Source organism: Bombus fervidus, chromosome 11, assembly GCF_041682495.2.
Source record: "Bombus fervidus isolate BK054 chromosome 11, iyBomFerv1, whole genome shotgun sequence".
Taxonomy (NCBI): Eukaryota; Metazoa; Arthropoda; class Insecta; order Hymenoptera; family Apidae; genus Bombus; species Bombus fervidus.
Window position 1 is genome coordinate 9564916 of NC_091527.1, and position 26838 is coordinate 9591753.

At 42.0% G+C, this 26838-nt stretch overlaps 1 protein-coding gene across 1 annotated transcript in view; it reads left to right on the forward strand.

Moving 5' to 3' along the window:
- The window catches only part of LOC139992050 (uncharacterized), a 103816-nt gene that overhangs the window by 25030 nt on the left and 51948 nt on the right, over positions 1–26838 (forward strand). Inside the window, exon 3 of the mRNA XM_072012564.1 lies at positions 16543–16584. The gene's annotated coding sequence lies outside the window, so the exon portion shown is untranslated. The remainder of the gene's footprint in view (positions 1–16542; positions 16585–26838) is intronic.

Genomic DNA, 26838 nt, shown 5'->3' on the forward strand with positions numbered 1-26838 from the left:
ACAGAAACTTCGAACCGTTCTATTCCTTCTGGTCGATCCGTCATTTCGCTTTAATCCAACGAGAGCAAGTGTGACTAATAGGAAATTTCGCCCGAGACACTCGATCGAAATATCCGGCTGCCCTCGTGGCACATGTCTCCCCTGCTCTGCCACGGTATCAATAAAGATTACCACCAGCGAGTTAGACAGCCGGTGAAAGGAACGGATTACTGGCGAACAGCTAGGAATTGGTTATCGATCGATTTCTTTCGACCGTTTATTTTCGGCCGCAAACTTTGCGCCAGAGATGGAAAAGCGGAGGGCCAAGAGGCTCGCTCGCCATCGAAAATCCTTTTCGTTCTATCGTCGTCACTTTCTGCTCGTTAGACGACTGATTACAGGAAGAGAACCTGTAATGGATTATCGAGCGATTTTTTTCTATGTCGCGTCGCGTCGGTTCGCTAGTAGTCGTCGACGTTATCCTTGTTACCATTTTCCAGTAGAAACCACACGTTTCATGTTCTATGTTCACGAAGCGAATCATTCTGGTCTTTTTGTTTATCTATTTTTTTTTTTTTTTTTTTTTTATTGGTAAAAGCAATTTATAACCCGTCACTCGTTAAAAGCTTTCGTGCAGCTCTTTGTAACCTCTTTGTAACGATCATTTTTATTTCCACTTCAATTTGTTACAGCGTAATTGGTAAAACAAAGTTTCAAATGGATTGTAACGAACGGATTAAACGCGCGTTTTCTCCTCGCTGACAGTCGAATTCATATTTGCGCGCGTACGAAATGTCATAAACACGATGTTTTATCATTAACTTGTCACTTAACGGATCGTAAAAACCACGAGGATGGGCTTTAACGATCTTTCCCGACAGCGACGTGCTCTAGCGTCGCTTTATCGATCTTCCTTCGGCGCAGCTCGCTCTAGATCCGATCTGATTCGGTTAAAGTGCACCGAGCGACAACCTCCTCCGACGCTTGTTCGCGCGAAATGGCTGCTGCAACGCGCGACGCTGACTTTGCGCGCGATTGCCAGTTCCTTTCACGAACGATCGTTTCATCCTTCGAGTCGACGCCTTGTACAACGGCGAACGCAAAACGATGTAGACTTGTGAACGACAGCAACTTTAATCAGCTGGAAAACTCGCTTCTGCAGGCGTCTGTCACTCGTCAACCATCACGACCATGCCACACGCTTGCTCCAAATTGCTATTTGAAAGGGTTGATCGCGAACGAATTTTTTCAGTTTTCCACGAAACCGTGTCGTGTCTGGGTGACAAAGATTTTAGTAAGACGCGAACTGCGCGCATGGAACGTGTCGTGTGTCCCAGAATCTGCAAATTAAATCGGACGAAGTATAAATATCGGATAGAAAAGGGGTGGAAAACGGAGGAAAAAGAAACGCGCGTGGCTTCTATATATATATCTTCAGCAGATAGACATCGCGCGTTCGAACGGAACGTAAAACAGTTTTATCGAACGCGATAGATTTCTCAATGTTTGTTGCGTGATCCCATAACGGAACCGGAACCGAGCTTCCTTATCGATGCATACACGTTACCGTCCTCGATGGTCGACTAAAAGATTAATTTCCAATGACGTGTTTTTTCTTTTGTTTTATCTATTATTTTGTTCTTATCTATTTCTTTTGTTATTATCTATTATTTATTATTTTGTTCTAATCCATGACTTCAGTCATCGCTTCTAAACATCGCTGCTCAAATCAATCTTTCGACCCACGTACCATTTCGTCCCCATTCTAAATCTCAAACTACGATCTTGAAACTAAACCTTGTCCTAGTACCTAAACTGTCGGCATTACTCGAACAAGAGCGGCCTGATAACGTCCGCAAATTGCACCTCTTTGCGCGTTCAACGATTAAAATAAATATCAAACGTCGCTTTGTTTGCCGACTCGCGTTTCTCTGAAAGCAAACGTTCGCCGTGACAAACCACGCGATCATTAAGCCTGGTCGTTTTGAGAGCCACGGGAAACGAGGTACGTATAATTCTCAACAGTTTCCGTGGGAAGCATGGGGCAGGAAAACCGTCTAAGGCTGACTTTTCCACGGCAACGAACTTCCGTTAGACTTGCAGCGTTTCTATGACGATGCAGCGCAGCTTGATGGAAACACATGCCAAAGACGCAAGTGGAGACGAATCGAGTCAGCCTCGGTGATTTTATTACCTCTGCAAACAACCGAGCGATTAAATCTGTTTATCCTCTGCGTGGAACCGTAAGGTGCGACGAAGATTGCGTCGAGACAACTGTTACGTAGGATTTATGGCTGTTGAAGAAGCGGCTGAAGATCGTGTAACGTAGGGTGAATTTAGAGGCGCCTGGAATGTTGCTGAAACTTGTTTTTGTGGCTCGTAAATAATACCGGCGGATAGAAATAGCGGAATTCGCAGGATGAATATTTTTAGTGCGACGTAAAATGGAGAAAATTGAAGAAAATCAGGCAACGTAGAAACTGTAGAAATCGACGAATCCAAAAATTCAACGTAAAAGCAACATCTCCTGGTCTACGTCTGAGCGTGACTTTACTGGATCGATAATTCCAGCCGGGGGACTCTGCTTTGGACAAGAAAGATTCGGTGTCGAGATGCGAGGTGGTAAAAATGAAATGTTTCTTGAAAGATTATTTGGTAAAGGAGGACCTTTTAGAAAAATACTCGTAAAAAATTCCCTCTGTTAAAGTAACACAGCGAGAACAAGAAAATAGGAGAATATCCTTTAGTCACGCGATTGATAAAATATTTATTTCTTCGACAACTTACGAAACATTTATACAGCTATTTTATATCATCGTTCAACATCAGAACGAGACGTTCATATTGAAAAATCAATAACCAAGTCCGTGCTGGCAAGAATATTCATCCAAGCATCGTTCGTAAGAAAATTCTTCCGTGCAATTCTTGAGATAACTTGTTGCTTTAATTCATTCGAAACGGAACATTCCCGCAGCGTAAAAGTAGACGGAAGGCAACGGTTCGTTATTTATTCATTCAAGAATGATCGAGCGATCGTATGCAGACATGTCGCGAGAGTATTCGCGCTGAGAAACGGGGTCGCGTAGATCGGAATTTATTTATCCGGAAACGCAGCTAGAATTCAAGAGAGAGAGAATCTCATTCATCGAAAAGTACGAAATAAAATGCTGGCGTTCGTGTAGAAATTGCACGCGTTAGTTCGTGTCGCGTTTGTATCGTTCATATCCAGAAGAAAAATGCAGGTACATCGATGTCAGAGACTCGATTCATCGCTTACGAATCGCGTTTGCGTATGAAAATAACATCGATGGCACGAGAATTTCAAAACTACTGCGTGGGTTATTCGAAAAATTACGATCACAGATCGATCTTATTGCCCTATGAAAGAAGGATAGAGGTGTCGGAAAGGCGAAAGAACGATCCTTATCGTGTTCACTGCAGATTCAATTTTTATTATTTACGTTATATGCGAACAAGCGATTTTCGTCTGAAATATATCTTCATATCGGGAAACTTTACGCGAGTATTACGTTTTATAGCGAACATTTTGCTTTCGAAAATTTTATGGCTTTTAATTTGCATTCCACGTTTCCAATCCGATATCGTACATCGTAGAAATCCTATCTCGAATATCCGATTTATTTAAAAAATGGAATTCAAAGGAGAGATTAAATTAAATTAGAAATATTAGTTTGATACATAGATTCGTGCTGCAAAGGATGGTAGACCTTCGGGCGACTAGTTACAGTGGAACTTGGTGGAAAAGGGTTAAGGGAGCAGGTCCAATTACTTACGCGCGCTCCCTTGGCAAATAGGAACGCCGTGCTGCTCGTTCCACCATTTTCACGGACCCTCGTCGAAAGACAAACAACGAAACTAGAGGCACGAGGACAACGTTACACGCAGGATAAAATAAAATTCTTGTCGTACGAAGAGGTCGGAAGTTAGTGGAAATTTCCATGGAAAACGCACTCGACGAAGGGAGCTGCGACAAAGTTGCCACAGGCGTGATTAAAGCGGAGACTTGTAATTCCCTGGTGCAAGGGTTATTAATCGCGCGAAAAGAGAAGGAGACGATGTTACTACGTGGCGAGAAACTTGCGTCGTCGTTGTGGAACAATCGCTGAAGTCATGGGATAGGGAAGTCCCAGTGTGCATTATTAAAAAGGTCAATCTCTTGGTAAAGTTCGGTCGACGGGGCAAACAATGGGTACTTTACCTTTCGACGAAAGGGAAATTTCAGGGATAAAGGTAGCTTTTTGCATACGAAGGGCATTGGAAATGTAGGAACAAGTTTAGTAGGTTACTACTAGTAGTACAAGTTTAGTATATTACTATGGCAATAGATGGACTTTAACTCTCAAGATCTTCGGTACGATATTTTTATTATCGATGTTGTCGTTGTCTAATAATATCGTTTAATGTACCGAAATTTAAACGCCAAAATTGACGCTTATATACCGAAGAAGAAAATGAATTACTCTACGGGAAAGTCGGCTGTTCCGTAAAATCTCATTGGCCAAGAAAGGATAACAGAAAGTCGAATGTAAGAGGAGAAAGAATCTTCCGGATGCACTTTCCACGAACGACCGTCGCAAAGAACTCTCAATTACGAGATTCCCACAAAAATTCCCTCTCTCCATTGTGCAATAAAAAATCCTGTATGTTCTATACGGAACCGCTCTCCGCACAGCCAACAGTCATCAAAATATCTAGAATGACGTCCTACGAACAGAAAAAGTTCGTTTTCCAATTTGTTGCAACAACGTTAAAAATGCATTAAGTGTCCTTCATTTGTCCCTGGCTTCCTCCATCCACGTTTCAGGCGATAAAGCGACCTGACGCAAAAGAACAAAATACGCGAGAGATTAAAAATAATGGCAACGGAGAACCGTGTACGCTCTACCAAGGAGAGAAAAAGGTACAAAGAATAAAGCAAGGGTAGGTTATATTATGTTCCGTCGGTCGGTGAAAGACCTTCTGGAAGGGGTGTGCGAGTTGCTGGAGAGCAAACTAGTAGTAAATAGGAGAGAACGCGCACGAGAAATTATTCCGCGCGCGTTGAAAGATGCATTAACTTCCTTCTCCGCTTCCTTTCTACCCCATAGTCGTCCGTCTTTCTCGACTCTTTGGCAAAGATAAAGAGCCTGGCTCTCTCGTCGGCGAGATGGGTGGATGTACTTTCGCGAGGAAAAGGAGGCAAACGTATAGGATGTCACCTGTTCAAAGCGGCCTCGCAGCCGCAGCTATTTCCGCTCTCCGTTATTTAAATAGCATTTGCATTCGCGCGTCGCGCCTCTCTGGTCACCTTCGCCCTTTGTGCCACGTGTACATGGAAAAATATCATTTCGCTGCGTTTGCCGAAGAGATCACGAACAGCAAGCAACCGTTCGTTGCTACTTTGCCTCGCGCAGAAGAGACAAAATTTTCATCTCGACTTATTTACGAGCCTCTTCTTTGAAAATACTTGCTGAATCGGGAAAAACAAGCCGGAGACTGTTTCAAGGGAATTAATGAAAGATAAGTAGGACGAACTTGGAAATGTCTTGTTGATTCTGAAATTATTAAGATAAGAGGATAAACGCGCGTAATGTGTTTCTGTACGAGAAACGTTACTCGACGAAACTTCTTTGAAATGGAATCGAAGAGATTCTCGAGAGTTGAAGTGGAAGCCAGCTGCGGTGGCCTCGTTGCCCAAGAAGAAAACGCGTTTGCTGTATTTCCACGGAGAATAGCTTTCACATCGGCATAAAGGACGCTCCATTCCACGGTGAAATACGAAGCGACGAAAGTAATCTCTTGTTCGCGGCGTGGCGTGTGCAAATAATTGAAAGAAATTGGCTGAGTCTGCGGTATCGAAACGGAGGCAAAGGGCGACGACACTCTGAACTTCTTAAAACCTCGCTTTGGCAAACAGAGGTCGTGTTTGTCGCGTAGTGAAATACTCGCAGATTTCCAGCGGGAATTCGCCGGGCAAACACCTCGAAATGTCACTGGACAAGCGCATATTGTTTGAAAATCAGCTTGCATCGTTGCCCTGTGGAAACAGCTGTCGCGAGTAAAATGTCCAAGGGACAAGCTGCGTTGCAGCTCGAGGCGAGGAAAGAGGTAAACGACTTCTTCAAACCTTCGAATAAGACGCGAGGAGATGGTGTCAGGAAGCTCGTTTCGTGTCGCTTGTCCAGGAAATCGCGCAGATAGAACGTAGAACGGAGCAAAAATTCAATAGAGAGAGGAGATTTGATTCTTCTGATCTTGATTCTTTTTCACCATAAACTTGTAAAACGTGCTTTGCTTAAAAATGCAAAAAGTATCGAAAGCGAATTTCACGAGAGCGAACAGAAGAACTAAAGGAAAATATCTTCGATGGTAATAGCATGGCAAAGATAGACAAACGTTCGAGATAAAGTACTTAAAGTACGGTAGACTACGGTAGACTACGGTAGATAACAGCAACGACTGAACTGTCGCGATAGACTCGATCGTACAAAAAGCAAAGGACTGGAAAGAAAAGATACGAAAGATAAAAGGAGGTAGAAACGGGACGGAGGAAACAAATGTAGAGAGTCTATATGGAAAATCTTCTGCAAAATCGTCATTGGTATTCTGCGATGTCCAACCGCGGCGGTTGTCCGCTGCAAAGTGTGTCCTGATCCCGTTTGCATATCCAGCATGCCAGCACGGTGATGCGTCAACATTCTGACAGGAACAGAGCCGAAGCAAACCTCAGCTGCGGTTCTGTTTGAAATCCTGCCGGGCAACGGCGATTTGCGATTCGAAATTGAATCGATCGTCGAGAAATTCGTGATCCTCCGGCGACTTGCACGGCATCGCCAAGGAACGCCGCAGGGAATTTCACGTAGAGGGTGGCAGGGTGAAAGATTTACGCGGCCTGAATCACATTTGTTTTCGCTGTGACTTCGGTGCTTGAACCGTGCGCGCGACGAAGATGCCAAATTGCGTCAAAACCTGTGTGCAATAACGTGCACACGTTTGTCGGGACGTTGCATGCTGTTGTTTCCGGTTTACGGAGCGGCGGAAGAATCCCAGAAAAATAGGGTTAGTGGAACGCGACGCAGAGTATTGTATAAGTATAGCGAAATATTATAGCGCTACGTAGTATCGTCGTAAACTACGTTCTCTGGAGACTCGCAAACGTAACTTTTATATTTTCGTTTCTCTGTATGCTACACACGCATAACGCTGCTGCTTCCTTCTTTAGTATGGTTTTATGGTGCTCGTGTGTGACCCGAGAGTTTTTAGTAGGAATTTCATAAATAAGCATGGATGATAAATTCGACCGCACAATTCTTGCTCGAATTACAACGCTTTAATGATGTTGAAGTGGTCACCACTGCTAAGAAAACTCTACTCCTGGTTTTTTTAGTTTTCTCAAGCACCGAAGCCATCGACAGCGTATAGACGATAGACTGGGACGAAGGCAGACCATAGACAGTAGACAGGCGACGATGGTTTCGGGGCTTTCAGTCATAGGGTGATACTGCCAGCGTGCTGATCGGGACCAGCTCAAATTATGCTCCTACTTGAATTTACACTTCTGTATTAAAATATATTTTCTATTTTACAATTTGTCCACGCGTTCCTCTGTTCGTACATCTAATAACCTCGACAAATGACTTTCAAGACTGTCCACGAGAATTTCCAACACTCGTTATCTTCTCAACTTCTACATTATTTTTCAAACGCGATGCTCGTCTCGATCGTTCTTCGTGATTGCCAAACTTGTGCTCCTTCTTTCACAACCATCGCTTGACATTACGATGCTGTACAAACTACAACCGTAACGAGACTGTAAGGTTCTTACAAGTTGACAGATATCAGAGAAACTTATTGTTAATGTGTAAATTACAAAAGGCTGATAGCAAGTAACCCAAGGATATAACTATAACGAGGAGTTGAGACGAACAAGAAAACGAGCTTTGCATATCTATCGCGTTTCATCCTAAATCAACCAGTACCATCTCGTCCGAGTTATCGATCGAGTCCTCGTTGCGATTTCGGTTTCAAATCCTGATCGGCTTTCCATTGCACCCGAATTACCTTCAAACGGCGATTACTCCGATCGACGAATCGCGAGCCTAACCGTGGAAGACTCTCTCAGCGAATCGTATGCACTCGAGTTGCAACCTACTTGCCGCTTGGATTATTAATCATCCGCCACATGAGAATTGACGCGCATTAAATCGGCACATTGAACGTTATCAGGTAGTGAATAAACAGCTGCTGGTTGAAGCGTGAAATATCGACGGTATTTTCCATTATTTTGAATTAAACGTATTAAAATGGAATTTATCACGCGCTTCATTGTTAAAAGTTCTCTCGAATGTGATATTACATTTAAATGATTACTCCTAAATTTAATAACGTCGTCGTATTTTCTACGGTCCTTTACAAACTTTATATTATCGTTTATTTTTAACTACCTACAGTGCTTTGCCAGCTATTTTGCAATGCATCGTATTTATTCGCTGTAATAATCAGCGATATTTCCAAGCATACCAGCGAATTACTTTTTCCAAGAAATCGATCATCGTAAGATTCTTTCAAGTCGCGACTGTTTCTTCTTGTTTCTCGAATATTTCCAGCGACGATCTTGAAACATTCTTAACCTTCCCGACGTTTTACAGCCTTTGACGACTCGTCGAGCGGAGATTTTCCTCTCGCGTTTCTCACGAAACGATCAGAAAAGTGTTATTAGCGAAACGAGCCACGGCGAACGATCTTCCAGTTCCGCTCCAAAGAAATGGATGTTCCCACATAAAGTAGGTCGAAGTTCGCCGTTCAGAAGCGTGAACGATACGCTGGACGATCTTTCTTCGTCTCCTGTGATCGTTCTCGATTGGCTGAGCACAAATCGTGACCCTTTCGGCATCTTCTCGAATTTATCGCGTCGTTCGATTTCACCAGCGCCTGCTTCGTCGATGTTCGCGGAAAAATTCCGCGATTTCCGCGAAACAATGGCTAGATATGTAAATGAACGGAACAATGGAACAATGAGAACACAGGGATGTTAAGGTTCGGCTTTTACGTTCTAACTTTGGAATAGTTGGCCGAAGAAATTGCATTAAGGAGAACAAAACAAAATGGAAGAATATTTTATCGTGGACTTCAGCTTGTTGCTTTTGTCCTGACCTTTGCCACTTGGATTCCGCTGCAAAGGATTGGAAAAGAAGCGTGGTACGAAATAATACGTAATACGTAAAAGTTTCCCGATAGCGAAAGAACGTAGTATAATTACATCGGGCTTTCTCGATCTCGAAAAAGAAAGTCAGCATTACGTGGAAGCATACTTTGCAAAATGGTAGTACGAGAGATGATTCGTTTGAAATAAAGAATTTTAATCTTTCACGTTGTCTCAAGCTCCTCTGGAGACCCTGAAACAAGGCACTCTCACGGTAATGCACAGTTTTTTCCTCGAGTTAAGATCCCATCAAAGATCCCTGGCTTTATCTTATGAAAAGACGTTGGCTAGAAAATCTTCAGCTCGTCAAAGAACGTAATATCGCGTTGCAAGAGATGCTTCGCCCTGCTGTCGCACCATTTTACGAGTTAACGGGCAAGTTTCGGTAAATATGAGAACGGTTTTTTCAAACTAAATTAAGTTAGCGATGAAAGAAAAATTCTTAATTAAATGATATAAACATTCTTCTTTCTCCGTTCCGTGCTTTACCATACTTTCTTCCGTGACAAATGAAATGCCCCACACTCGAATACTCTATACATCCCTGCAGAAGCTATTTCAGTAATTGAAAGAAGTTTTCCGGAACAATAATCGTAAAGCTACACACCTTAAATGGCAAAAGGTTCGAAGAAACGTTAGGAAAAAGTTTTAAATTTCGCTACGAATCTTTCACACGCCACGATATTACGTTTGTAAGGGAAAGAATTCGCGTGGCGATTTTAGAAAGCGAAAGTTGGTGGAAATCTACTGGAAGAGACTGACGTGCAACGCGTAGACCGGACAAAATGCTAATTGAAAACGAAGTGGATCACGCGAACATTAGCACAGACGGTGAAAGGAACGATCAATCTCGAGGCGAACCCTCGCTTGCATGGCGTCGTGCACGCGAACAATCGCCATCGCGACGATTTACGCGGTCGACGACGCCGACTTGGCTTCGGCCGTTGGCGTCGTTCCGACGCGATTTTTGTTACGCCTGTGAAATATTCCAGCCGCTTGGAACGATATTTATCGTGCCTCTCTCACACGGTTTACTCTTCAGCGGGGTTCATCGTGGAAGATTCAATATTTTCGTTTACGACGGTCGTGTAAATATTTGCCATGCTCTCGGGCGCTCGTGACGAGAAAATGAGTTTATAAATCGGTATGGCTGTCGTTTAAAAATTTACTTTTCGCGTCTCTCGCGTTTGTTTGCCGAGTTAACGTCGTTTGATCGAATTTATTCGCGTCACAATCGAGTCACGCGGATTAAATGACAAACAACGGTGGTTTTTAGGATCTTTCTGCCAGGTTTGTGCGTTCGAGAGAATTACGAATTCCTCGTACTCGCTGCTACCATAAACTGATACTTTAAAAACATGACGATGAGATTACTCAACGAAATTGTTATCAAGCTAAATAAGAAAATACGCGACTACGCAAAGTTTTTCACGTTGCTCGTTGATTATTCTGGACAAAAACAATGCACAGCGTAGATTATGGAATGGAAACAGCGGAACATTCGTTTGCGTTAGATCAGAATCCCTGCATTGTTGAAACAAATACACCGTGGTCGTACGACACAGAGAGAAAGCTCTTAATTTTGCTACAACACAACGATAAAGAGCCATTTAAACGACCAAGGCTCGAAATGCACCGACGACAATCAACGTCGCGAGCAACGATAAAATTTGAAACATTGGCCGATGCTTATTCCACGCGTTATCATCGACGACGCTGTTGGTTTCCTCGTCAGCGTCGATGATCGATATTCCACGGGAGCATGTCATTTCCAGCACGCGACAAGCATTTCCAACGACACGGTGAACGACGCCGTCGCTGCGATCTGGCAGCGTTATCGTACCGTGCCATCTTTCGCAACGGAAAATCAATTCATCAAGAGGAGTCTGGCGGCGCGAGGAGACTTCCGCTGGAGACACGTGTCAAAATATCTCCAAGACCTAACAAAAAAAAGCGAGTAGTTAGGGTTTTTAATCGAATTTTATTCTAAAAAGCCCCAGGCCTTTCAAGTACTAATTAAGTGCTTATCGTTCCTGTCGGCGATAATTTATTCCACCATTATTTTAATGAATATGGCCGGGAATTTTTTAAGAGATTAAACCCTTTGCACGACCAATAAACGCTCTTTTCTTTTAATACGTTAATGGAACAGTTTACCGTACGTTGTACGTAGAAGAGTGGAATATATCTAATGGAAGGTAACTATCTTTTGCTAGAAAAAGTGGAAAATACCAAATTCACAGTTATTTATACGATATTCGATTAAAATCTATCTATATAAAATTGATAAAGGCGTGATATCAGGTATCGAGTCTGTTCGAATAAAAATTTCGTTGCTCTTTCTCCTCCAACACTTTGCTATTTCTATCGTTCGTTCGTGCGAACTGAGCTGTAAAGTCAGTGGGCTGTTCGCATAGGATGTTAATAATGCAAGAGTTAAATCGTGCTGACCTTTCTGCACTCGCGACAAAAGAGATTTACATCGAGGGAAACTAAAAAGATATAATACATGGATTTATATATTGTAGTATCGTGGATGAAAGGCCTAAGAGATACCGGGCGAACCACAAACAATGTATCGTCGGTCCTTCAATCGAATAGTTACGCGGAAAATCCACTGCGTAATCCTGGCCACGTGCGTGGTGAGGCAAAGACAAAGGGATGCTAAGGGAGAAAGACAAATTAACAGTCGGTGTTAGTTGAGAAGTCAGGGAGTGTGAGTCGAGAAGCCAGGGAGGTAGAGATGTTAGTGTCACGTCGAGCACACAAGAAATCACGAAACCGATAGATCACCGGTGATCTCCTCGCGTCGCAGTTCGAACGTTTCACGAATAAGGTGAAGAAATTGAACTTTATATACGATAATAGAATTTATTATGCAAATCCAACAGAGTGGCGGATCAAAGTGTTACGACAGAATGATTCAAAGTGTTACAAGAGACTGAGTCAAAATGTTTTAACAGACTGGAGCGAGCGCTTATTTTGGAGGGTTTTTATACCGAGGTTTTCGTCCCTCTGGAGGGGTTATCGTCAGGTGTATCTCAGAGGCGCCTGTTCCGTTACTATTTGGTTATTGTTTCGATGGATGGTATGCAGGATGTCTAGCCTATCCTATTACCGTTTCTGAGCGGCTGATCTTCTTGAACGTGTGACACTAGCGTTGTCGAGAGAGTGTGCTCCGGCGTGAGAGAGAACGTTGGTAGAGACGAGTGTTGAAAATCAACTATTTAGTTGTCTTAATTATAGTACGTCATTGTGATTAGTTCGCGTTAAACAACCGTCGTTTCCTGTTTAATCAACGTCTGTTTAATCCATGTATTGTAAATAAACTAATTGTAGTAAGATCTTACAATATAACAAGAAGAATTCGTGTTATATTATTCGTAAGAAGAAAAGATGATAATCCGCGCGAAAATTACAGAAGCCTCGAACGTACAAACAAACGGTGGTGAAATTAGACGCGAGATCAGAAGGAAGAAAATGGAAGAATATCTTAAGAGGTAAAAAAAAGGAGGTTTCGGTTGGGTCAGCGTTCGATGGAGAAAGCAGGATGATCGAATATCGGCGAACGAAATGAAAGTTCCAGGATGATACATGGTGTGTGGAAAAGGCGAGTGAGCAAGGCCGAAGACAGGAACGATGTTTCAACAGTTTCGTGGCAGAAGGCCAGGGCAACCGGGCTACAACATTACCATACGTTACTCCGTTCGTTGCATCCCTTGTTTTCCTTGCGTATTCCTCCATACACCGTAGCGGATGCGACTACACCGGCCTCAAAACCTGACGACAGTTTCCGCCAGAATTCCAATGTACTCGACGAACCGTACCTCGTTCCATCCTTCGTCGCCCACCCTCGTTTTGGAACCTCACCAAGGAAAATTGACGCTTGTTACTTCTCGCTTTCGAGATTTCGAAAATATCAGGAAATTCTCTTTTACCAAATTCTCGCTTACGTAACGCGTCAGAATGTCAGGCGCAACGCGAATCCGCTGAATGGATCTCATCACAGCGTATAAATGTTTCCTTCGTACTTGTTGCGATTTGACACAGATAGAATTAACCCAAATTTGGAGCGCGTGTTGCTCAAATATTTACAAGGATCTATCCTGTTCCGCGTGTATTTCGCCTGCTTCGATCCCATCTGCTTCCGATCTCCAGGGGATTCTGATGGTTGCGTCGGATCCCTTTCAACGAAGGCACAAAGGAGTCTGTCTGCGTTTGCTCGGTCTCGGTTGACGGAATAAATTCAGCAGTAGACGTTGCAACGACTTGGGCACGATGGAGTTTGTAGGTCGAGAAACAGAGGCGAATGGAGTTCGTAAGCGACGTTCCAGGTAATCGATCATGTTTTAAAGGTAGAACGACGACGACAGGGATGGTACCGCGAGTTCTAATTGCCCGAGTTCCGTTTTTAAGCCGAGACGATTTTTGAAGCTGTAACAAAGAGACAAATTTATTCTGGATCTTCTTTCCATCGTATCGTTGCCATGTACTCGACGATCGCAAGTATTTAGTATCACCGACGAGTCGTTGTACATTGGAAAAGTATTAGGTTACTCGAAAAGTGCGTAGATCTCTGTAAAACGATGAAACGTCCGAGCGAACACTGCTCTTGATGGACGACTAAAAAGAATTAAAAATCTCGTATCAACGATACGAGATTTCTCTCGTATTTCTCTTATATTCGGTGATTTGTACACGGGAAATTTTGAATCGTAGCTACAATGTTCGCTTATAGCTTACGTGTTCTGATTCATAAAACGATAGTCCCCTCGCAAATTGCTTCGTAAGTCGTTGTATCGATCGATATAGCAGCGTGACGAATATTCCCTTCGTCGGGAAGGGATCCATTTCGCGATCCTAAAAGCAGAGCCCAATAACGTACACAGGCTGTCCAGGAGTTCCGCAAATGGTGCCGCCGGGAAGCTTGGCGAGTGTACCTTCCGCCTGGTGGTTCTTGATCGTAATAGACCCTTGTGGGTGTTCAAAGCACAGTTACCAAGTATCGGTCGTTCTCTCCACCGAGCATAAAGGGAATCCAACGACCTTGTCAGCAGATATTGCGTGGAACGTCCGACCATTTCCGGTTCGAAACAAACGGAACACCGACTACAGTCGATAGTTAATATACGAACAGTCCGATCATTCGCTCTCAATATGTCGTATTCGAAGGATTGGCAGTGCTTGTATATAGGAAATAGTTCTTCATATAAGATTACTATTTCGGTATCGAAGTCACACGACGCGATGTTCATTTTCTCGTCAAACGAATTCTTTCTTCCTTTTTGTCAGTTACATTCTTCTTTCCTTCTATTACGTTCTTTCGTCGTTTCGTCCAAAAGTATTAATTTCGCGACAAGTTAGAAAGATTAAATTCCAGGAAATTCCGTGTAAAAGGAAAGTTTTCCCCGTGTGATACTGCTAACAGTGCTAACTGGTGAAAGAGCGGCTGGAAATGCGCGCGATTTCTACAAGCTCAAACGTTTAAACCGCCATTCAACGAATTACGTATGTATGATACTCGGTCATTATCACAGCTTTTAATGGAACGAAGCTGGGTCAGTCTGGTGGGTATAACTCCGGCGCGTTACCTAAAGCGCGTTTTCGGAAACTCTATCTACCGTGTTATTCACCGGGTTTCGCAAAACGTCGGAGCCTCTTTTCGTGCCACGGAAAATGAATATTTCCCTTACTAACGAGCGCTGCGATTCTCGTCCAGGGAATCACTCGTGAAAACTCAAAACAAACGGAAAAAGAAACTCGAAAAATAGGAATAAAAGGAGAAAACACGGAAGAACAAAATAAGGAAAAATACGAAACAGATACAAGAATAAAAATAAATTCGGGTTTCGTGAAAAATTCAAAGGGATCTACATTTTCCAGGCTGAAACCCGGTGGAATCCGCTCGGTTCGATCGTGAACGAGATTAATCGTTCTTGCTGTGGCTGAAATCGAGCGAACGAAATCAAACCGATTGACGACCAAACGAATCAAGTTCTCTCTTTCTTTCTTTTCTATCTGCCTCTCGTTCTCCTCTTCTCTATATCGGGCCAAATAAATATTCATCGTGCATACGGCAAGGGATGCGCGATCGGGTTGATCCGATTGGCCGAGCGGAACTCGCTAGCTGCCTCACAAAGGAACGTTGCAGGCCTGTTCGTTTAACTTCTGACATGGACGATCGATAATTATTAACGCGAACAACGGACATCGATGCAGCAAACGTGGTCGCGTCAATGGCGGCCCATCGTTCGAGGAAACTCCACGTAATAAACTTTCGAGGTTGCGTAGATTTCAAGAGGATAGCGAGAAAATTGTACCAACCGATTTGCAGATCCCTTCGCCTTAATGGAATCTTGCAACGTTGATTTCACGCGTCCTATAGAATTCTGCGTATTTCCGCAAGCAAAATTTTTATTTCGGTTCCGAGCGTTTGAAAATTCTTCGTTCGAGTTTCCTCGTTAGATAAATAGTTCGTTAATTTCGAGATAATTTACATGTTGAAAATCGTGAAGTAAAATCTGATATTTTAATTTTGACACTTTCTATGTGAACATTTTCGACACGCTAGTTTCGCGTGACCGTGCAACGGGATTTATTCCCATTTATCCATCAACACGAGATATTTCTTTATTAATGCCACACGCAATTCGTTCGTTTGTTCGAAATATAATTCAGCCGCGACAGTTTCGTTAAACCAGCGAATTATTCGTTGAATTATTTGCTTGATATTCCATAAATTTCTATCTAACCGCAAAGTAACTTTAACTCGTTAAATAGGAAATACGAGTAAATAAAATCGATCTGTTGTTTTAATCCGACGTTGCATTTTTATCTTGCGTTTAATGTCGCAACAATTAAAACGAACTCCTCTTCTAAACACAGTTCAAATATAAAATTCTATTCGATGTCATACTCGTATGTAACGGTTCTCTGTGTGAGATACATTCATTGAGTCGAGAGCAGGAGCTAGAGAAAAATTTATTTCGATGAAAGAGGGCTGTTAGCAGAATAAAATTCGATTCCACATCGAGATCGCGCGAAAACCTGCGCCACGAACGATGGTGCGGCATCGCGACGCCCGACGCGTCGTCCTGCAAAGCGAAAAATGTTGTAGCAACGGGCCTCGCTGAATTGAAAGTAGATGGATCGGAATGGATGCTGACATTGTGCTTGGAACGATCTTCTTATGAATCTACGCTGAATGCTTCTCCAAGAAGAGGTTTACTCGGTCTGCAGAGGCGTTCTATCATAGAAAATTAGATAGAGATAGAATACTATGGAGATGAATCATAGTCCTTTAAAAATAAAAATATTTTTTCCTAGCTTTGGAAATAACAAAATCCCTTCTGTGTTTTCAGGTTCTTGCTGTCGCCATTCAACTTGCGACAAGGGACGAGAAGGTATTTCCAATTCTATTCCATCGCTATTAAACCAGCCACTCGAAAGCCAAACTTAAGAGAAGTTCGCCTTTTGGCTATTAATTTGAATATGCGATTAGCGTTTAATTTCTTAGAGACGAAACTAGATTTCAGACTTCGATCGATCGCAGTTTCGCTTCTTCGTGATTCGAGTAATTCGAGTAATTTTCTGGAATAAAAAATACTTTCAGATTTCGCCCCTTTACGTATTCTGTCATAACTGGCTCGTCGCGTGTGAAAGCGCGTTATGTTCTCCGCATGCACGGGCAGCATGTTATCCGATCACCGATCCGATTATCGATTCACCGTTCGCCTATGTACGTGATCAGTCACGGATAGCATTATTTTCGCGTGGCCCGCTCGGTTTACATTGTGTACGCGATTTTCGTTAGCTGGAACATTTCTATGGCGATCCATGTCGCGTCACTGATCGCGATTGTTCATGAAAAATGGACGGAATACATGGATAAGCAGCCGTCCATTGTACCATGGTTTTGTTTAAAAATCCGCGTGTTTGCCATTATTTCGCTGTATTTTACGAACAGACGCATAGGAAAAGTGAAAGAGCTTTAAGGTTTAACTCTACCGCGTTCCTTTAATCGTTTTCAACCGAGTTATATTTTTTCTAACGTTGAGAAATGTCCGAAGTTTGAGCAAAGTATAAGAAAATTCTCGTCACAGCAAAATTCATATTTGTACGGAGCTAAACGTAGAAACAATCAGGCGAACCATTTCGGTAAAAATTACACGCCTTAAATTTCTTGGCAGAGCAGCTTTAATGATAAGAGAAAGAAAAGAAAATAGAAGACAAGGAAAGATAGGGAAGAAAAGACGACAGGAAGAGGATATACCACGTCACGGGACGCGACGAATTAAAGATTCTTCGACAGTTGAGCGTATCGCGATGAAACAAAGATGTTGAATTATTAATAGAGGAACAAGTTTGTCGAGAGAAATTCTCCGCGAAACGAAACCGTTAAGCCGTATGTATCGTTGTTGCACATTGATACGAAATGAAATTGAAAAGTCGGCCATGGCGGAAACTACTCGTTGAAGGATAGCTGTAATTAGGAAAACTTGCTTCTCGTAATTTCTCCTCCCTTTCGAATGCTTTCAGAGAACTCTGTTTATTCTTTCCTTCGAGTTACTTAATCATTTAAACGTTACTACTTTACGATCAATAGCCTTACAAGCTGCACAGGGTTTATTTGAATAAATTTTAACAATGGGCCCGGTTACATACAAATCTTTAATCAAATGTTTAGTAAATGATGAAATCAAACAAATATAATTTTCTAATCCCAAATTCGAAAATTTCTAAATCCTGCGACGTATCGAACCGCGAGATATCGAGGATTATCACGGATTACCAATCTTCTCTGTTCTTACGTAAAAAGAAAGAAGATGCCTGAAATTCCGAGGATACCAGATCGAGGATAAATTCGCGCAAAGTACCTTGAACTTTTTCAAGTCTCGGCGAGTTCTTCGAGTCTCGAAACTTCCTCCGTTCGATACTTTTTCCTCGCGGCTTCGTTCCTCCATTTCCAAACGACGCAAATCGCACGACTTAATTCCGACTACATCCTCGACGATTCTGAAATAGCAGAATTCCCAATGCAGGTGCCAGATGAATTATAGCGAACTTGGAAAAATTCGATCGGAAATCGAGCAATTTCTCGAACCGTTCAGCTTTTTATTTCACCGTTGTTTCAAGTATTCGTAGTAGACTTATATATCTTTTACCTATTACCTCGATGACAGAAAACACTTCTAAAACCGTGACAAAGTTCCACGAATGTTAATTCGCGAGGGAATTCGGTCGCCTGTTAAAATGAATTATTCATCCGTCCTCCAAGGTCCTTTCGTTTCTATTCTCGTCGCAGTATCCTGTCGCTGTTTCCTAAGGGTTCCAATTCCGCTCTATCTTACCTTTCGCCAAGCTCCATTCACTGTACTAACCTAACAGCCTCGATACGATACTCCTCTAGCGACTGTAATCAGTAGAAGAAAACGTTATTACTCGGACACTCTCAGAATATTCTTTACGTATCGTACAAAAATCATCGACGTTTCTCTACTCTGTGGCAGGTTACAAAATTAAACGAATCGACTGTAAGATGCTCGTCTGTAAGGTGATTCGTCGACGAACGACAGACGCAGAAACTTTTCGAAACCGCGAGTAGGCGGAGATGATTACGTCACGTTTTCGATGTCGCGTGTGGCTTCGATTTACATTGCATCCGCGTCGTCTCGCCTTCGACGCAGGCACGATTGTACGCGATAACGAGAAGCCGATCGAATCCGCGACAACTTGGACAAATACTTGCACGGCAAATTTTCTGAAGAAAATGTAGAAGTTTCTCCGTATATATATATATATCATTTATAGTATACAACAACGATGGCCAACTCACAGGAAGATTCGTTATACGTCCCGAACTCTAATGACAACCCGACATATAAAAGAAATGTTTAGCTATTTCTTTTTCTTTTTATTGTAACGAATATCTTGCGAAGATGGTTGGCTATAGGAAGGAAGTAAAGTTAAGAAAATTATTCTGGAGAAAAGGAAGGGAAAGTTTGGAATTCCTCTGTGCCACTAGTAATTATACGTAGTGAGGAACTTGGGATGTTACGAATTCCTCTTATCTAATTTAGCATCGAATCGTCCCGAACTCGATTAAATTCCTGTAACAATGTTGTAAGCCATCCTGTCCCCATTCGTCCCGCTCATTTCCAATCAGATTCTTATTATCGGATTAATAACAAGGATCAAGCGCTTGCCGGTGGAAAATCGAGCGAGGGAATTAGCCCAAGTTGTTCAAGTGGCCTGGTAAACGCTTCACGAGTTCCTATCGAAATTTACCCGCCATACTTCGTCGGATTTAGGTTTGCAGGATATTAATAAGCTCGTTGAAAATCTGCGATATCCTCTGCTCGAAACTTGAATCGTAGATAAACTGTAGCCCGCGTTACATCGTCCTTGCTCCATAATTTCCTCTTTGACGTTTCTCTGTAATTTTTGCTCGTTTTATTCGCCATGCTATCTTTGACTGTGTTACTCGATTCCAAAGCCAAGTTTATCTACTTTAAACCGAAGATCCAACCACTGGATCTAACGGGACAGCAAAGAGAAATTTCGCTGCGCTTCTCGGAATTTCGTGTGTGACTTTCGCCAGTTTAAGAAACGATATTTGCTTCGAATTCTAATTAGACTCGACGGCTCTGATGTCGACGTAATCTTCGTCGAAACAAAACGCGTAGAGCGTTACTTCTGTAGAATATTCCGCTATCTCGTTTATCGCTATGGAAATTGCAATCGTGGCTTTATATTTCTGACGATGCAAATCACACGAGCGTGCGATCCAACTATTACGCGCGTAATATAATACAAATAGTAATATTAGGAATAGCTGCATCGCACGCTCGTGTGCACCACGTCATCAGAAATATAAATCTGTCACATTCTACGTACAATTCAAAATACTGGTAATTCGAACTGATACGCGTTTATTAAAAAAAACTTGAGCAAACTGCCAAACAAATCGTACGAGATCAAACAATTGCAACAGTTCAGAGATCAAACAGTTAGAGTATCGAAATTACATTTAAATTGAATTATGAAAGTATCGCGTAAAATATGCATCAGACAAAAAAATAGATTCTTCTCGTTTCCCGTATATTAACTGTTATTTTAAATAGGAAAGCGGATACAGAAAGACACGTATTACGTTACAACGACGACTGGCGAAGGGTAAAACCACTACTAGGATAGCTAAGAGGTCCATGAACAATGGTGACGTTGAACAAGATACAAGAGACACGTGGATAGGAGAAAGATACGAGAAACTGAAGGTCCCCGGTGAATCTTTGATAAATGGACAAGAAGTCGTATGTTGAATAAAATGTTGAGAGAGGAAGTCAGAAAACCATAAGGAATCTTTTTTTTCTCGTAAAACAAGAGGGCGATTTATTTCGTTGAAGGGATAACTAGTTAAAAATAGAAATAAAAGGAAAAGTAGAATCGTTAAGAGGAACAGACTTTGTTCGTAAATCTTGCGTGAAACTTGCGAAGAAATTCCGCGAGCCAAATCGACTAAGTTTCGTCGATGGTACGTTTAACCTGGACCGATCGAAGGCGAAGGATTACGGCAAACGATGATCACGGTAAACCGGAATACGATGTTCCAGCCTGGATGAGGTCGTGAAATTAACGTGGAAACCACGTTACAACGACGCCCGCTACTCGGTGATTACGTTAAACACGGTGATTCGACGACTGGAGGGACAGGTTACAGAGCTCGTGACACGTTTAAAATCGTGGGATTAAAGGATGAAACGGATGGCGAGGCGATTAGTACGAGTATAAAGGACGTGGGTGTACCGACGTTAAAAAGATGGATCTGCCAGGGAATTTTTATGAAAGAATAGCGAAATGGATGGTATTGGATGAAACGTAGAGGCAAAGCAAAATATGATTATATCGTTAAAAGTACGATTATTAAAAATAAGAGTCGAATAATTGTCGCAAAGTGAGAGAAGAATAGCGTTAAAATTGTAACCGCTAGAGATAACATCTTACGAGGTATTATAAAATACAGTAGTAGAAATAATTTGAATAAGGGTTGGAATTCACGAAGGTGTACAAGGTAGCGAGAAGGGTTGTCGATTTTCGTCTGGCTATCTCGAGTCGACTCCAGATACCTCGGTTTCGTTTCTCTTCAATAATTCAATTCTTCTCTTACTATCAAGGTCTTGTTTCGCCGTAGGCTGAATTCGAGTTTCTTCCACTTAAATTTCGCTTAAAAAAAGAATTTCGAAGTAGTTAAAAGGGAAAGAAGAAGAAGTTCCTCTCGACGACAACAAACAAGTTCCTGATACTTGTAATTTCGAAATTTCTCCTTTATTTCGCTTTAAATTTCAAGCTTCGCACTTCCTTTCTCACTTTTAAAAGGATTCTCTTCCAGTGCTGCAAAAAAGTTCAAAAAATTCACAGTCTGACTCAAGGTAGAAAACAAGTTCTTAAAAATTATTTTTAGAACCTAGAGAAAGTCGTATCCGTCTGAATGATAAAAAACGAAACGGTTGAACAATTCATCCGTTAAAGGAACAAAGAAAGAGGGGGAGAGAAAAGAGGTATGCTCAGAGGTATACTTGATTTACGCACCAGGGTTGAAATTCCAGCACCCCAGGCATGCTTGAGATATTAATAGAGCTTAATTTACAAGGCCGAGGAGCTGCAGAGAACAAGCCACCAGTCGGCGGGATCAATGCGTACCTTGCGTTCTTGCTGTTGGACCCCGTTCCTCTCTCCTTCCTTTGGCTCCTCGCCTCTCTCCTTCCCTTCGCTCCTCGCCTCTCTCCTTCGCCATATCCATTCTTCCCTATTCCCAATGTTTCCTCTCGCAGAATTCATGGAGTATAATCAAGCGTGTTGCGTATCGATGCCGCTCCAATTTCTTCCAATCTCCTCGTGCTGAAATTCATCGTGCAGGTCTATGAATATGACCAAAAATTCCACATTCGATTACCGAAAGACTCTTCGCTGTTCTGGCTGGTTAATCGGTTGCTTAATTACGTCTGCAAGTATTAGAGGAAATAGAGTCGCCTGATGTTCTGCAAGTTCTTCGTTCGACTCTGTCGAAGCGTATTGCGAGTTAGAAAGAACAACGAGAAAGTGTACCAGTGCTGGTTGAGCGTGGTATAAAATTAACGATAAAGATTATGAACGACAGCGAGTCAACGGTAGAGAAAACGGCACGCTGTGCCATTATGGCTCGTATTTCATTCAGCCACGCGATAAAGCTAACCGTTGAGAAGTATTCGCGTGCCGACAACCCTTCTGTTTGTCTGATCCAATTCGACAACGAGTTATCCACGGTATGAGTCTGACTTATGTTTATGTATTTGCGAGATAGCCAATTGATAATATTTATCGCGAAAGTGGGATGATTGGGAATCGATATTATCGATATTAATTTATCATTAACCTCGTAAGTATCGTTTGATAAGTATCAGTATCGTATCGTTCAATAAGTTGAAGTTTCTGTAAAATTCCTATAAAACTTCATTAGCTCTGCGATCCATTTTCATGTCGCTCGTAACGATATTAATGTCATTTATATAACTACCCGCCTATTACTTACACAATCGATTGGCACGGACTATTAACCGCATCTCGCGTGCGCTGTTTCATAAAGCGTCCATAATCAGCAGGACGCGCTCTCGATCATCGTTCATTACAGGGCTTTACGTAATCCTAAACGAGGTTTCTGCACAGAACAAAGGAGAACCATCCTCGTTCGTTTTTTCTTTTTTTTCTCCAGCTCATTCTCGTTATTCCGTGACTACTACGTCGCTTCGCGTTCACGTTTCTCGCGAAATTCAACTTCCTACCGATTGTTAAAGTAGAAAATAATCAAATAAAATAAAATAAGTCAGAAACACTGGACGAAGTTTTTGAATATGAAGAAAAAAACTAACAACGTTGCTCGTACACACGTGTCGAGATTGGGTTTCTTTCCCCTTCGAGGAGAAAAATTTCGATAAGGATCGTTGAGTGTATCAATTTGCAAATAGGTAGAACATTTACATTTACTATTATTGCTTAATACATATGTAAACCGGGTCTGATATTTATCACAAGATAAAAGAAAATGCTCTCTTGACTGATTCTATCATTCTTGCTAGGACGCGCCATATACCTACGTTCCACGTGTAATTTCGCTTGATTTCTATTCTTTGCGAATAGCGGTCTGGGTTCACGAACTCGAATCTCTCTCTTCCAACTTTCAATACAATTTGTACGTGTACGTCGAACTCCATCGTGTATTACGTTTAATACGGACAGATTAGTATCATATATCATCGACAGAGGACGATGGGCGGCTATTAAGGAGGCGCACCACTTGCTCTCCACTCCACTCGGGTGCTAACAATTTATCTCGACGATCGCTTGGATTATCCACACGGTTGCTACAACGTTCGAACACCGCCTCCATTAGGGAAAATTCACGCGTACAAAAAACGATGTTTCTGCTTTTTGGGGAATTATCGGAGAGTATCTACGACGGAGAGCTTGCGAGAATCCGATCGATCGAATTTCGAATCTATCCTTAAGAGAATATAACAATGGGCTAATAAATGTAGCTGGAGGCAGGAGAAATTGGGAAAGAAGAACTTTTCTGCAAATCACTTTCGATAGTTTCACTGCAAAAGTTGTTGATCGATTGTGTAATAATTTTGGAAGGGTAGGAGATAAAATTAATGTTTGGGGGGAAATAACTATTACGAGGCAAGTTGGTCGATGATTTTCAACTAGTTCACGAGTGGTTGTCGAGTTATTCGCGCTGTGGCGCGATGGCTTAACGTCGGAATTATGGTTGAAACTTGGGGCAGACAAGAAGGAAACGCGTGACGAAGCGAGTTGTCGGGCGAAATTTATGGAAACGCTCAACGGCCGCTTAATTTCAGTTAATTCGCGCAATTAGCAACAATCGCGCGTCGCTAAACTCTCCTCGTCGTTCCGTTTTCTCGATTCCGGCGACTGTCAGCTCGGCTTCGTTCCGCTTCGCTTCGTCTTGATCCTCCTCGCGTTCGATGTTTTATAAAAGAGAGGGAAACGACGCTGTTGACGAGCCCTTCGCCGTCGCGTTTACGATCCATGAAATTATTCTTCGTACGGCTAACAGTGCTGTCGGATCGCTGAGCTACGTGCCTGAAAAATTCTTCCTATCTCGTCGCTCTTTTCTTCGATATCCTCTTGCGTAATTAACGAGAAAAATTGCAATGCGAGCATGTCGAAATATCAGACAACGCGACGAGATAACAAAATTCTCGTATAACGAGCAAATAAGGAATCTGTGAAATTATTATACGTGCGTAGAATCTTTACAAGTTTGACGTAGGATCAGGAGAACGTAGAATTCAAACGACATCTTCTTCTCCGAGAAACGAAAGACATTTTACCGAAAATCCAATATACGCCGTTTCTACAGCAGTATATTATTTCAGTAGATAAAAGTTGAATTAGAAGGATTTCAGACGGCTGTCTGACTAATACCAGATTCATACTACTTGCATCGACTTACACACAAATATACAGTACACGCCACTCCTACAGCAGCACGTCACTTCCGTAGACAAGACTACGGGAAGAAAGTTGAATTAAAAGGATTTAAGAAAGTTGTCTGACCAACGCAAACTCGTTTCACTCGCGGCCGACTTTCGCTCGTATCGTTTCTCCGACATAAAACCTCGCTATATCGAGTAAGAACATATCGAGCTGTGGAAAGAATCGAGGGCAATATAGACGCGCTGTGTTTTGGTAAAAGCACGGTCGAGCGGGTTTGCCACGCGGAATAATTGCTTTGAATTTCCTCGTTTAATCGTATCTCCGGAATTCAGTTGTTATCGCATCGCTGTTTTTCCACCCCGATGGAATTTTCGCTCCGCGGAATTCTATTAATATTCCTCATCGCGCACCTAAACAAGAACTTCATTTTACATTCATTGGCTCCGCTATTACGCGTACAACGTACTCGCTTCCGTGCGTCCTATCGACTGGATTATCCACCGGCTGAACCGTTTCGATTCTTTGACTCCTTCCTTGCTTCGAACTTTTTCAAATTCTCTTACAATCGCGTCAAATATTAATGTAGTCTTGCAAAAACGCGTGTATTGTTCTCTCGCGCGGTTTTAAGAGACGCTGCGCTGTAATTACAGAGACGTGCAAAAAGGAAAAGAGAGTGCACTTGGCCCGAGCTCTGTTAATTCTGTGCGTTTTTGTAATGCAGCGTCACACGAGTCAACGAAAGATTTGAATCGGCAAAGACTCGTATTGTTATGCCTTGGAATACCAACGTTGTTTCTGATTTGCTAGGTTCAAAGATAAACGAACTGCAGATAAAATATTATCGCCGTTATTTGCAATCGTCAGCCGGAGTTCCATTTGAACTTTTTATAATAACACCTGTCGATACAAATAAACGAACCTGCTCTATCTAGATCAGTCATATAGTCGAATAGTTAGTCATTATTATGCCTTGGAATACCAACGTTGTTTTTGGTGTGCTAGGTTCAAAGATAAACGAACTCCAGATAAAATATCATCGCCGTTATTTGTAATCGTCAGCCGGAGTTCCATTTGAACTTTTTATAATAATACCTGTCGATACAAATAAACGAACCTGCTCTATCTAGATCAGTCATATAGTCGAATAGTTAGTCATTATTATGCCTTGGAATACCAACGTTGTTTTTGGTGTGCTAGGTTCAAAGATAAACGAACTCCAGATAAAATATTATCGCCGTTATTTGCAATCGTCAGCCGGAGTTCCATTTGAACTTTTTATAATAACACCTGTCGATACAAATAGACAAACCTGTTCTATCTATATAGTCGAATAGTTGAAGAATTAGAGTGTTGAGAATTGTGGATCTTAATTGCCGAAATAATAGTAAAGAAACACTGAGGTTACACTTGGAATTCATATTAAAATAGTTTTAGATTTATTTAATAATCGATTTCCAGGATCTTCGCCGATATTTGCACGCGTCTCAGCACTCTCTTTGTCTCATCATCTTGCATACCACACTGCCAACGAAACAGTTACAGTCATCTGTTTTTCAAGACGCCACTCACACACATACTTCCAAACACTCATATTCACATACGTGTGTGGCTACTACGCGGCACACAAAATTATACATATCTCAATATAGAGATTTTAATATAATTGACTAATACAATTTTGTCACTCGTCTGTTTATTAAACAAACCAACACGTTTAATATCCACCTCAGTAATTTAATCAAGAGAAGATGAAAAAATCTACTGTGACTTTTTTTGAAACTCTAAGATAATCGTTATGTGTGTGTTTGTGTTCAGAATTTATAATGAGAAAAGAAAATTGAAGTAAAATTAGGTACATAATCCGTACATGAAATTAACGCAGAAACGCGTGAACCAGTTTGCAATGGTCTCGATGATCGAATTATAAACTGTTAGTATCAACGTCACGTCGAACAGCCTGTTACACAGACGTTATCGTGCTGTTCGCGTTACGGTATCTGGACGATAAATCATTTCCCCCTCGCCTCTCCGCTCTACGCGGCACCAGTGTCTTCATAAAACACCATAGCATCGCCTCGAATGACAACGTTACATCGAACATTCGAAACCGACTAATTCGCTATCTACCACGTATCCATCATCAGTGTTTCTATTTGCAAGCT